The 10,706-nt window shown below is 39.4% G+C and overlaps 1 pseudogene; it reads right to left on the reverse strand.

Annotated features, from left to right (window-relative positions):
- Positions 1-874: 874 nt before the first annotated feature.
- On the reverse strand, positions 875-3,634 carry LOC124996987 (annotated as a pseudogene).
- Positions 3,635-10,706: the final 7,072 nt, after the last annotated feature.

The raw sequence follows: 10,706 nt of genomic DNA on the forward strand, positions 1-10,706 counted from the left end.
CATAAAGCAGGTGACCAGGACTGCTTTCTTCCACCTTCGTAATATCATCAACATTAGGAACATCCTTTCTCAGAGTGATGCGGAAAAACTAGTTGATGCATTTGTGTCTTCCAGGCTGGATTATTGTAACTCATTACTGTCTGGCTCTAAAATACTCTTTAAAAAGCCTCCAATTGATTCAAAACGCTGCAGAGTTTTATTGTCAGGGTCTCTGGTCTGGAGTGCTGAATATCTGACCTGTGGAGTTCTAAGCTACATCTGCTGCCGTGGCCTCATCAACCAGCCCAGTCTTCATGGTCTGGAGTCTGTGTATCAGACCTGTGGAGCTCCATAAACTACATCTGTCCCAGTCTTCATGTCCTCCTCCAGGTGTCCACTCCTACCTAGATGAACTATTCACCAACCTGACCATGATTCCTGTTATACTCACAAACTGTCACAGATCATCAGCTATGTGTTATATTACTAGATCCTACATGTTTCCTTCAGCTTGATGTTTGTATCTATGACAGAAGTTTGTTTATCTTGTTTCTCCTGTTCTTCTTCTCTCTCTATCTTCTCTGGTTCTACCCGGCTGGTCTTCAGCAGATGGTTCCTCCATATGAGCTGGTTCTGCTCCAGGTTTCTTCCTGTTAAAGGGAGTTTTTCCCTCAGGCTGGTTTTTGTGAAGTGTCTTGAGACAATTTGTATTGTTAATGGCGCTATGTAAATAAAACTGAATTTAATTGACAGCTGGCTGGGTGTAGTTGTTTGCTTTATTGGAGGAGATGAAGGTGAGTTGAAAGAAGCCTCCTGAATACTGATGCTGGATGAACACCTGAGACCTCTGCTGGTCGGCCTCAGAGACCACGTCCATGGACACAGAGAGGACTGGCTAAACCAGCAGGTCTGGAGGAGATGGAAAGGTGAGATCATATTCACTCTGTTCATAGTCTCTTCAAGGAAGGACTGTTGCAGCTGTATTCCACCTCATTAAAGTGGTCAAACTATATGCTCTAGGGAAGGTGGTCTAATATAAATGTACCAAAATCTTATATATTCTCATACGTCTTTTGTATTTTCTTTTACATAAGTGTAGATGTGTGGGAGCCTAGAGAGAAGGGTATGCTTTGGATGTGGGATTTCTTCCATGCACGTGCCATAAATGTCAAGATAGACAAGATATGTGGACCTGATTAACATCTAGTGACCATCTGTTGTAGAGAACAACTCTATATATGGCACATATGGTGAATCTTGGTCTTCCTCTGTTTAGAGGAACATACAAGTGTTGTTAATTCTCTGTGAACTTCAGAGATACGGACGCCTCTGGGTCTCACACCATCTCTTATTTTCTTCCTGCACCAAAACTTTTAAAAAAAAAATACTAAATGCATCCTGTCTCTGTAATTCTCACTGGAATCTATCTCTTTATTGAAGGAAGCTGAAAACTTAAGTTTCCAAAACAGTGGACAAGAATTTGACCAAGGTTTTTGTTAATGCTAACTCTAACCCTAACACTTTTACATTTACAATTTTCCTGTTTGTTCATTCTCATCCTCTCAACCCCAGTCTTAACCTCTGAAGCTGCCCTTGTGCTGTAACTCTAACCGATGCTACTGGATTAAGGTCTTCAACCACAACATTCAAAACTTCTTAATCCTGAGGTTTTTGTTGCAAATAAACTGATTTGAATTCATGTCAAGTCAGAGTTTGTGTCTTTGAACGACATTTCTTCCTCAACAACATAAACAGATGTCATCATGATGTCAGAGATGTGTTTACCTGAGCAGGTGAGATTCATAATGTAGGAAGAGTAACCTGGAGCGACACGGTCCCTCAGATGAGATCCAGACTGGATACAGTCGTATCTGATCTGTATGAGGACTCACAGAAACAGCTGAGCCACAGTTCAGATGTCCACAGACCACAGATGGTTCCTTCAGGGTCTGGTGAGGGTAACTCACTGATCTCCATTCTTCCTGATGTTTCACCTCCAGTGTACCTGCACAGTGACTGCCTCCTCCCACCAGCCTGATGGCTTCTGGGTAAAAGAATGAATCAGTTTGATCAGAACAGAAATAAACTAAATCAAAGCTGCAGCTCCTCTTCTACCTGAGCAGGCGAGTCTATAGCTTTTCCGGGAGAGCAGGTGTTTCTAGCGGAGTCTGACCTTCTACAGTCCAGGAATGAAACTCATTGCCTCCACATTAGAACCCTCTGGTCTGCTCTGGAGCCACGTACTCCCCATAGAGCGCCCCCTCGAGGACTGAAGGAGCCCCACAGCCCAGCTCCCTACAGACCACCTTTTCATCTGGCTGGTCAAAGTCAGCTTCACACACCGAGGACCACCCCTGGTTGGACTGGTCAAACCTCACCTCCAGTCTACCTGAACACAGACTGGTTCCATTCATCAGCCTGACAGAGTCTGGAAAGACAGCAGATCAGAGGGCAGACAGAAATAAAAGGACCAAATGAAACAACGGTTCTACCATGAGTTTGTCTTCTACAGTACAACTCAGACTGGAGATCATCATATTTACATTCACATTCATGTCAAAATGTTCAAACAAATTGAAAACTGTTTCCTTCCAATACAACAACACAAACCTCTATCATCTCTAACTAAACTGAGATGACTCTACACCCCCATAAAGTTGATAGCTCCAGTCGTACTGCGTTTCTGTCTGGATTATTCCTACATTAAACACCAACCATGCTCTGCAGTCTGTGTTCATGCCTATAATAATTAGATTATGTAAAAGCAGATTGCAAAGGCACTCTGTTGGTAAAAAAGTATTTTAAAAAGACTTTATTTAAACATGAAAGAAAATTGATTAGAATTGCAAGCTTTGTGTCTTTTAATTTGATTACGTATTTTTTCTTTTAAACTCTTAGTCCTTGTCAAATGGACCCTTTATTCATTGATCTAATCTCATCTGTTAAACTGGGGAGTGCTTCCCTCTAGTGGAGCTCTGACGTTACTGTAGTTGTTTCAAAGAATCATTAAGACTTTTATTACATTCAGTTTTTTTTTTTTTTTTTACTTTGTGTATAATTCATGTTTGTGTTTCATTTTTGTTGATCAAGACATTGCCTCAGTTTCCTTGTGAGTTCTTGTTCTGCTGGTGTAGAGTTGAGTGTAGTTATGTTTCACAGATTTCTTTTATTTTTAATGTGATGTTTTTTTTTTTTATTGTTAAGTTTTCACATTACTGGTGGAGACGTCTAACGTGATGCAGTCCCTCAGAGCAGATTCAGACTTTATACACTTAGGTCTGATCAACCACACAGATCTGTACGAGGCCTCATTTCTTCTTCCGACAGAAACCGCTCAGCCACAGTCCAGATGTCCACAGACCACAGATGCTGTCTTCAGAGTCCAGTCGGATGTTTCTATCTGAGTCTGAGCTTCTACAGTCAAGGAGAGAAGACTCATTGTCTCCACACTAGAACCCTCTGGTGCACTCTGGGGCCTCCACATACCCAAGGAGTGCCCCCTGGAGGACTGAAAGAGCCCCTCACAGCCCAGCTCCCCATAGACCACCTCTGCATCCGGCTGGTCAAAGTCAGCTTCACACACAGACTGGTTCCATTCATCAGCCTGACAGAGTCTGGAGAGGCAGCAGGTCAGAGGGCAAGAACACAAACTCATTGTTTCCTTGAGGATTTGATCCATATGTGGAACCAATTGTTTAGTTAGACGATAAAGACATGGATCATTATTTCCTCAATAACTCCTGGTGTCTTTATTTCCTTCATCATGAGAGAAGTTCATTCTTCTGAAGATGGAAGCTTCCAGGGTTCAGTTCAAATCTGAGCTTTGTCTAAAATAAACAACATCTTAACATGTGAGAGTCTTTCCATCTGGATCATGTCTCCAAGTCACCAACCATGTGGTCCTGGTTCTGGTCCAGTGGTAGGTAGAGATCCATCAGAGACAGCAGCTGATACAATATTCTACTGACCACATGGTGGCGCTGCTGCTCAGTTATACACAGACTGAGATAATATGTGGAAAACACAGTTTAATTAATTAATTAGGTAAATGGATCAGCATAGTGTTAGATCCCGGAACAGGTATAACAGCTTCTCCGTTTACTATAGGGTTATGGCTTCACGTCTGCGGAGTATTACTCCAACCAAATTCAATGATAGCACTACTCAAGCTGTAGACGGGGTAACTCGCCTGGCTTCTAACCACCCTTAGTTCTGACGTCTGCCCCGCTTCCTCACTTCCCCCGGAACCGCCAGTCAGGGAGGCTTCCCGCAGCTGGGTCCGAAGTTGAGTCCCGTCAGTTGTGGTGGCTTACCCCTAATGGATCTGTGCACTTGGTACGTGCCAGGTTATAATTTAAGGGCTAGGCTGGAAGCCCTAGGGACATAAAAATAGTTTTAAGTGGAAACGACTAGTGTGACCGATAAGAGCAAGGTGTCGGAGCTACCATTAAGATTGCCTATAGTTTTACTGGCTTGAGTACCAGCAAAAAGGGAGAAATAATCGTCAGCAAAGACTTCTGACCTTTAGAGCCAAATTTTATTTGCAGGTTCAGCAATAGCGGTTTGCAACAGCTCAATTAATTCAATCAAAAATCAGACATTGGTTAACATAAGATATGAGTATTTAAAATCAATTAAAACCTCAATCATGTGATACCTAATCAGAAATATCTCTCTTAAGATTCTGTTCTAAAAATCAATTAATCAAAAAGAATTACTTATGATCCAAGCAGGTGAAGTAGGGGTAATGTGAAAATGTCCAAAACTGTCCAAAAATCCTTTTTAAAGTAGAGCAGGCATCGAGTGAGCCGCACGGCGGATGCGACCACACCCAAACCTAGTTCCTCTTACTGCCGCGAAAGGAGTTGGTAAAATAGGGAAGTCCTGATGAACGATGACTCTGTCCTTTGGTAAAAACCCTTAAATCCTTCACAAATGTATTCCGAATAGGTCTCCTCAACTCCGTACAAAGTCCAAGAAGTAGTAGAAATCCAAAGTGTGATAGATAATCCAACTTCGTCTGCTAGGCAGGGGGAATCCAGACCAAACTCTTAAAAGCCAAAATAGTACTGCGAGGGAGTTGGCTCAGTCCGCATGCAGCACAGTCTGTGTCCGAGGTGAAGTTCCCGTAGTATCTTTCTGCGTTACATCCTTTATACTCTCTGAATCGAGACACATCCTGTTTTCCACACATCCTTATGACTAAACATTCCCCCCCTTACTACTTTTATCCAATAAGGGTGTTACACTCATGACTTATTGATTAATATTTGGACATTAGTTCTCTTTCTGTACTTTTCCACTAATCATGCTCACTTTCATGCTCTTGAACTTGTCCTGACTTGCTCTTAGGCCACAAGGTTTCAGTTCCCCTTTTACCCCCCACTGCTGGCCCTCTACATCCTGTTTATCTTATTCTGCTCATGATTTCGCAACACTTAGTTATACTGATTCAACTATTATTCATTTTACATTCTGTGTATATCAATCACTTTACTGAAATTTAATTAATTAATTAATTAATTTAATTCAGAATCATTCCCAAATCATAGTATTATATCTTCACATGCCATTAATTCAAGTTCCGATCATACACTTAGTACCGTGCCCTTAAGCTGTTAGTCGGCTGAGATCTCAACTCACTTGACAATAGACCAGGTGCTGATGTGAGGTCCAAACAAGCTCTTAGTTTTATTTTTTCTGACTCACTCCTTCCTCCGTTCTCCTTCATCCTACTTTTGTTAGAGTTCTTTACATCCAGTGTGTCTCAGTCTCTTTCTTTAAAAGGTTTAAAGGTCTCTTCTGTACTCGACCTCTATCTGGACATCAAGGTCATTTATTTCAAAGTCCAGAGTTCATCAGTGTATGAAACTAAGAAAACCTGTTGTATCTTCACCTTCTGTTCCGTTTCCTCAGCCTTTACTTTTACATAAACGTCATAAACATAAACTTTTTTCCTTTCTTATTTTTCTGTGTCCAGAAGTAAAACGTGTCCCAGCTGAGCCGACTGGCTGATCATAGACGGTTCATGAACTGCTGCGTTGTGTTCTTGCCTGAACAGGTGAGGTCATGATGGAGGAGTAATGGTGAGACATGAGACATTTCATTAGAGCAGCTCCAGAGTGAAGACAGAGTCGACCTTCTCCCAGACAACATGTCCTTGTCCTACAGAAACAGCTGAGCCACCGTCCAGATGTTGACCACAGACCACAGCTGCTGTCTCCAGGGTCCAGTGAGTCATATCCACTGGTCTCCATTCCCCCTGGTGTCTCGCCTCCAGTCTCCTGTTACAGCAACTCTCTCATCCCGCCAACCGGACGTCTTTAGACCAGAGAGAGGTCACGTTTCTCCTGAAAACATTAAAGTTCACGGTCGACTTGTGTTTTCCTTCGGCCACGACGGAGGAGGAACCCAGTGAATAATGGTCACACTGTTAGACATGGCTGTACATTTACACTGAAACATCAACAGAATAATCTTTAAGCCTCCATGGGTCCAGGAACCATATGTGGTAACGTGATTCCTGGTTCCTCTCAGTGAGGTTTATTGTCATGTGGTTTTCATTGAGCCAATCAGGGAAGATCAAGGAAACACTGTCAGGTCTAATGTGGCCCCCATGAAGGGTTAATGTTGGTCCACTGTGTGAGATGTGGATCATAGACTGGTTCATGTTGCTGCATCACTTCTTGACACAGATCATCAGTGGATAGAAACCATGTGATTACAGCTCTTCTACAGATATCAGTCCTTCTGAGGACCAGTCTAAATCATACAGTAAGAACAATAACTGATTTTATTTGTCCTTCACAGCAGCAAAGGCCCCCTTACATTAAACGCCATGAGAATTAAACACACAATGAAATATAATAAAAACAGATTTAAGTAAATGAGGTTAGAGAGAAAGCAGGTCAGACCAGTCCAGTTCTTCCTCATCCAGGTCTTTATGGACTTTGCTTTGTGCTCTGGTTCTCAGTCATTGTGGAACAGGAAGGGGGTCGTCGGCCAAAGTCGTCACAGAAAGTTGGGAGCATGGAATTGACATTGACAATTGGAGTGTTTAGTGGAGACTGTTGCACTGGTGGCATCCTACACTGTAAAAAAAAAAAAAAAAAAAAAAAAAAAAAAAACAATATAACAGAAGTTTACTGTTTATTTTACAGACAGTTTCTGTATTTTTAAAATATCATTTAATAATAATAATAATTTACGAAATGACTGATTTTACACGTCGACTGTAAATTAACACGAATATGTGTGAAAACATATATTTCTGTTATTTTACACAAAAAAACAGTAGAAATACATATATTTATTGTTAAAATGTGTTCACAACTGTATCGTTATTTTACAAATATTTGTCTGTTATTTAATGGAATAAACTGTAAAATTCAACAAAACTTAAAACTTAAAAAAATCATTTAAAATTACCGAGAAATTAATAGTAAAATAACTATTTAACACTGTAGGCTATTGTGTGTATATATATATATATACAATGTAATACAATGTAAATCACAATGTCTTGAATTATTTCACAGTATGTTTGAACAAAACACGTGTAATCAGGAGACATTTTACTGCTGCAACGTCTCCCTGCACAAACACAAAAGACAAAAACGTGAAGACGACAAGAAGAAGAAGAAAAAGAAGAAGACATGCCATTGGCTGTTGGGACACTGAACATCCGTCTTTGACGTTACGCTTAACAATGTCAACAACCACCACGCGGCTGTTCCCGTTTGGTCACAGAAACTTGGAGCAAACAGCAGCTAATGTCGAGGCTGGAGGAAGGACGAAGGCAGAAGGCAAGTATCAAACTGAAGCTGAGTAGTATTAGCTTTATTTACCACCATGCCTCTGACTTTACTCAGTCGACAAAAGCGCTAGCATGTTGTCAATTGAAATGTTAGCTAACTATGATGACAAAAGTATGGCCGGCGGCGGCGTCTGCCAGTGTTAGTCATAGATATATATCTATGAGTGTTAGTAGTCAGCCAGACCAACCACTTTTTATGTTATTTACACTAACTTTAACCCTCTTCTACATTTTCACTAATTTTTTGGCCATAACTTTTACTGCGTGTCTTGAAATGGCATGATTTCTGGCTAGGATAGGAAGCTGTAAATTGGTAACTCAACTATTTATTTATTTATTTTAATATTTTCTTTCATAACTAGTTCAGTTGAATTTTATTGTTTGTTTTTTGTTTCAGAACCAGTCATTTTAATTGAATTGATTTTTGAATACTGTATTGCTGTAATAATGGTTACCTGCTACAGTTGAGTAAAAATAGGGAGAAAGGGAAATTGTAGCTGTTCTTGTTCAGCTTGGTCTCATTTTTTTATTTATTTATTTTTTGGACATGTTTTGAAAATATCAAATTATTGTTGTATACTGTTATATTACATCTAATATAGTCATATACAGCCTTTTTAAATAAAAAAAAATAATGCCATTAAAACCAACTAATAAAACCACATTTCTGTAACTTTAAGCATTATTGTTCATTTTACAATGTGAATTTGTCATCTTCATGGGTAATTTCATTATTTTATTGTAATTTTAGTTTGTAATTAAGCGTTAAAAATAACGTAAAACCATTAAATATCCATTTGATGTTTTCTAAAACAAACCTTAAATTCTTGCAATCTAACCAAATATCTACAGTATTTTCCAGACCATAAGCCGCTACTTTTCCCACGCTTTGAACCATGCAGCTTATGCAAAGATGCGGCTTCTTCTTTTTTTGTTCTGAAGTCAATGGAGGACAGGCTTCTCCAGGTGCCTTCTCCTCTTCCAACTGTTGAAGGTACTTTAGTATTTTGGTTTTGTATGTGTTACTTGGGTCTTATCTCTGTGTTTCGTATGTATCTTTGTTGCAGAGAAGGTTGTTCACTTTGGTGTGGTAATTTGATGTGTTCAACACCACTGAGTTGCACCAGTTTCTGCTGGTTTTATCAACAGCTTAAACCTCAAACTTCCCTCCAGCCCCTTCGCACAGAAGAAGCTACTCAGACAGACACAGTTTCTGACTTCTGCACTATTAAAAGTACATGTTATTTACAAATGTTGGAACTGAATTCATCTGAACAGTAAAATCCCAACACCCTACGGATGAGTTCTTAACTAATGTGAACGGCAATGACGCTCAGTTACTGTAGAACTAATGGAAATATTACAGATGATTTTCCTAGTGAAAACAGAAACAACATCAACCTGAATATTTCAAATGAATCATGAAACAAAAATTTGTACATATTTTTGGAAACATGTCACCTTTCAGTCCTGTGATACATGAGATATTCTGACATGTTGTTGGACACTTGGGGAAGAACTGGTGACACAAGACAGTTCATTGGAAACACCATCATGTGCAAGTATAAAATGTCACTGAGTGTTTATCAAATGTCAGTTAAAGGAATGAGAAATTTTACAGTTATTCTTGAAACAGCTGCTGCTAAACAATGGAGAAAAAACTATGGACTCATATCCTTCAGAATTGGTGAAAATAATTAATTTGTCACTAATTTGTACAGAGAATCAGAGAAGATTGTTGCATTAAAATTGTTGTGAAACTGTATGACTTATTGTGAGAGGGAAAAAAGAGAACTGTGGTCAAGACAGTCGTTATGTTTTTTGTTTTTTTATTCTGTGCATAAGATCAGATACTGTGATATGTGTGTGAGAGCAAGTACAGAAGCATGAACAGAGTTATATATATCCACATCCTGTCTGTGTGCAGCTACAGAGATAGGTTATTGCTTAACTGTTGTTAACCAGTTCTGTGGTAAAGATGCAAACTTGTTTGTTGCATGAAGCCTTCTTCTTTTCTGAGAATTGCTGCAATGCACACAGGCTAAACGTCACATGGTTTATGTCTGCCTGCAGATGGTCTTCTCTCTGGATATTATATGCGTCTGTCCAAGAAATACATTCAACAGAAAAATGGTTGTATCTGAATGTATTCATCCCAAGTCAGAAACAAAATCAAAATGAACAACTGATAATAACTGATAATCAAAATAATCAAGAAAACAGACTTTATAATTGATCTGATTCCACCTGCATATTTCAGGCTTATTTTCTCTCCTGCAGTATATGCACCCCAACTCTTTCAATTTCGGTTAATTTCATTTCTATTGCACCTTTAATGCAAAGAGCATTTGCACCAAAGTGCTTCACCTTCAACATGTCATACAAAACATGTAAAATACAGATCAACATCAATGTGTCAACAAATGAAAAGCTATCAAAACCCAAGTGAAAACAGATCAAATGCTTTAGGTCAGATAGTACAGTTCTACAGCATTGTGTTTTCTCTTGTTGTTTTCTGGAGCAATGAAATGTTCTTACATGAAAACTGACATCATCATGACCTCATCTGTTCTTGTATAAACTGTTCAAAGAATCCTTCGCTTTATTGAATTGTAATATGCTGCATGTGCAAAGTCTAATCTTCATCCCAGAGTGGGGAAAAACAGTAAAAGCTTTCAACTATTTCAAAGTCACAGAGACTCTCAACCAAAGAACCAGATTCTATCAGAGTTTTAAACACGTCATCTCTATTCTGAACTCAGTTCAAGAAAATCTGCAGCAACATGTTTGAATTTGATCATTTGTACCAAATAATTGTAAAACAAAGCAAAAAGAACGAGAAACTGACAAGAGAGACAAGTGTTTCTCTGAAAACATGTGACCAAAACTCACCCCACCCATTCCACCATGA

This window comes from Mugil cephalus, chromosome 19, assembly GCF_022458985.1.
Source record: "Mugil cephalus isolate CIBA_MC_2020 chromosome 19, CIBA_Mcephalus_1.1, whole genome shotgun sequence".
Lineage (NCBI taxonomy): Eukaryota > Metazoa > Chordata > Actinopteri > Mugiliformes > Mugilidae > Mugil > Mugil cephalus.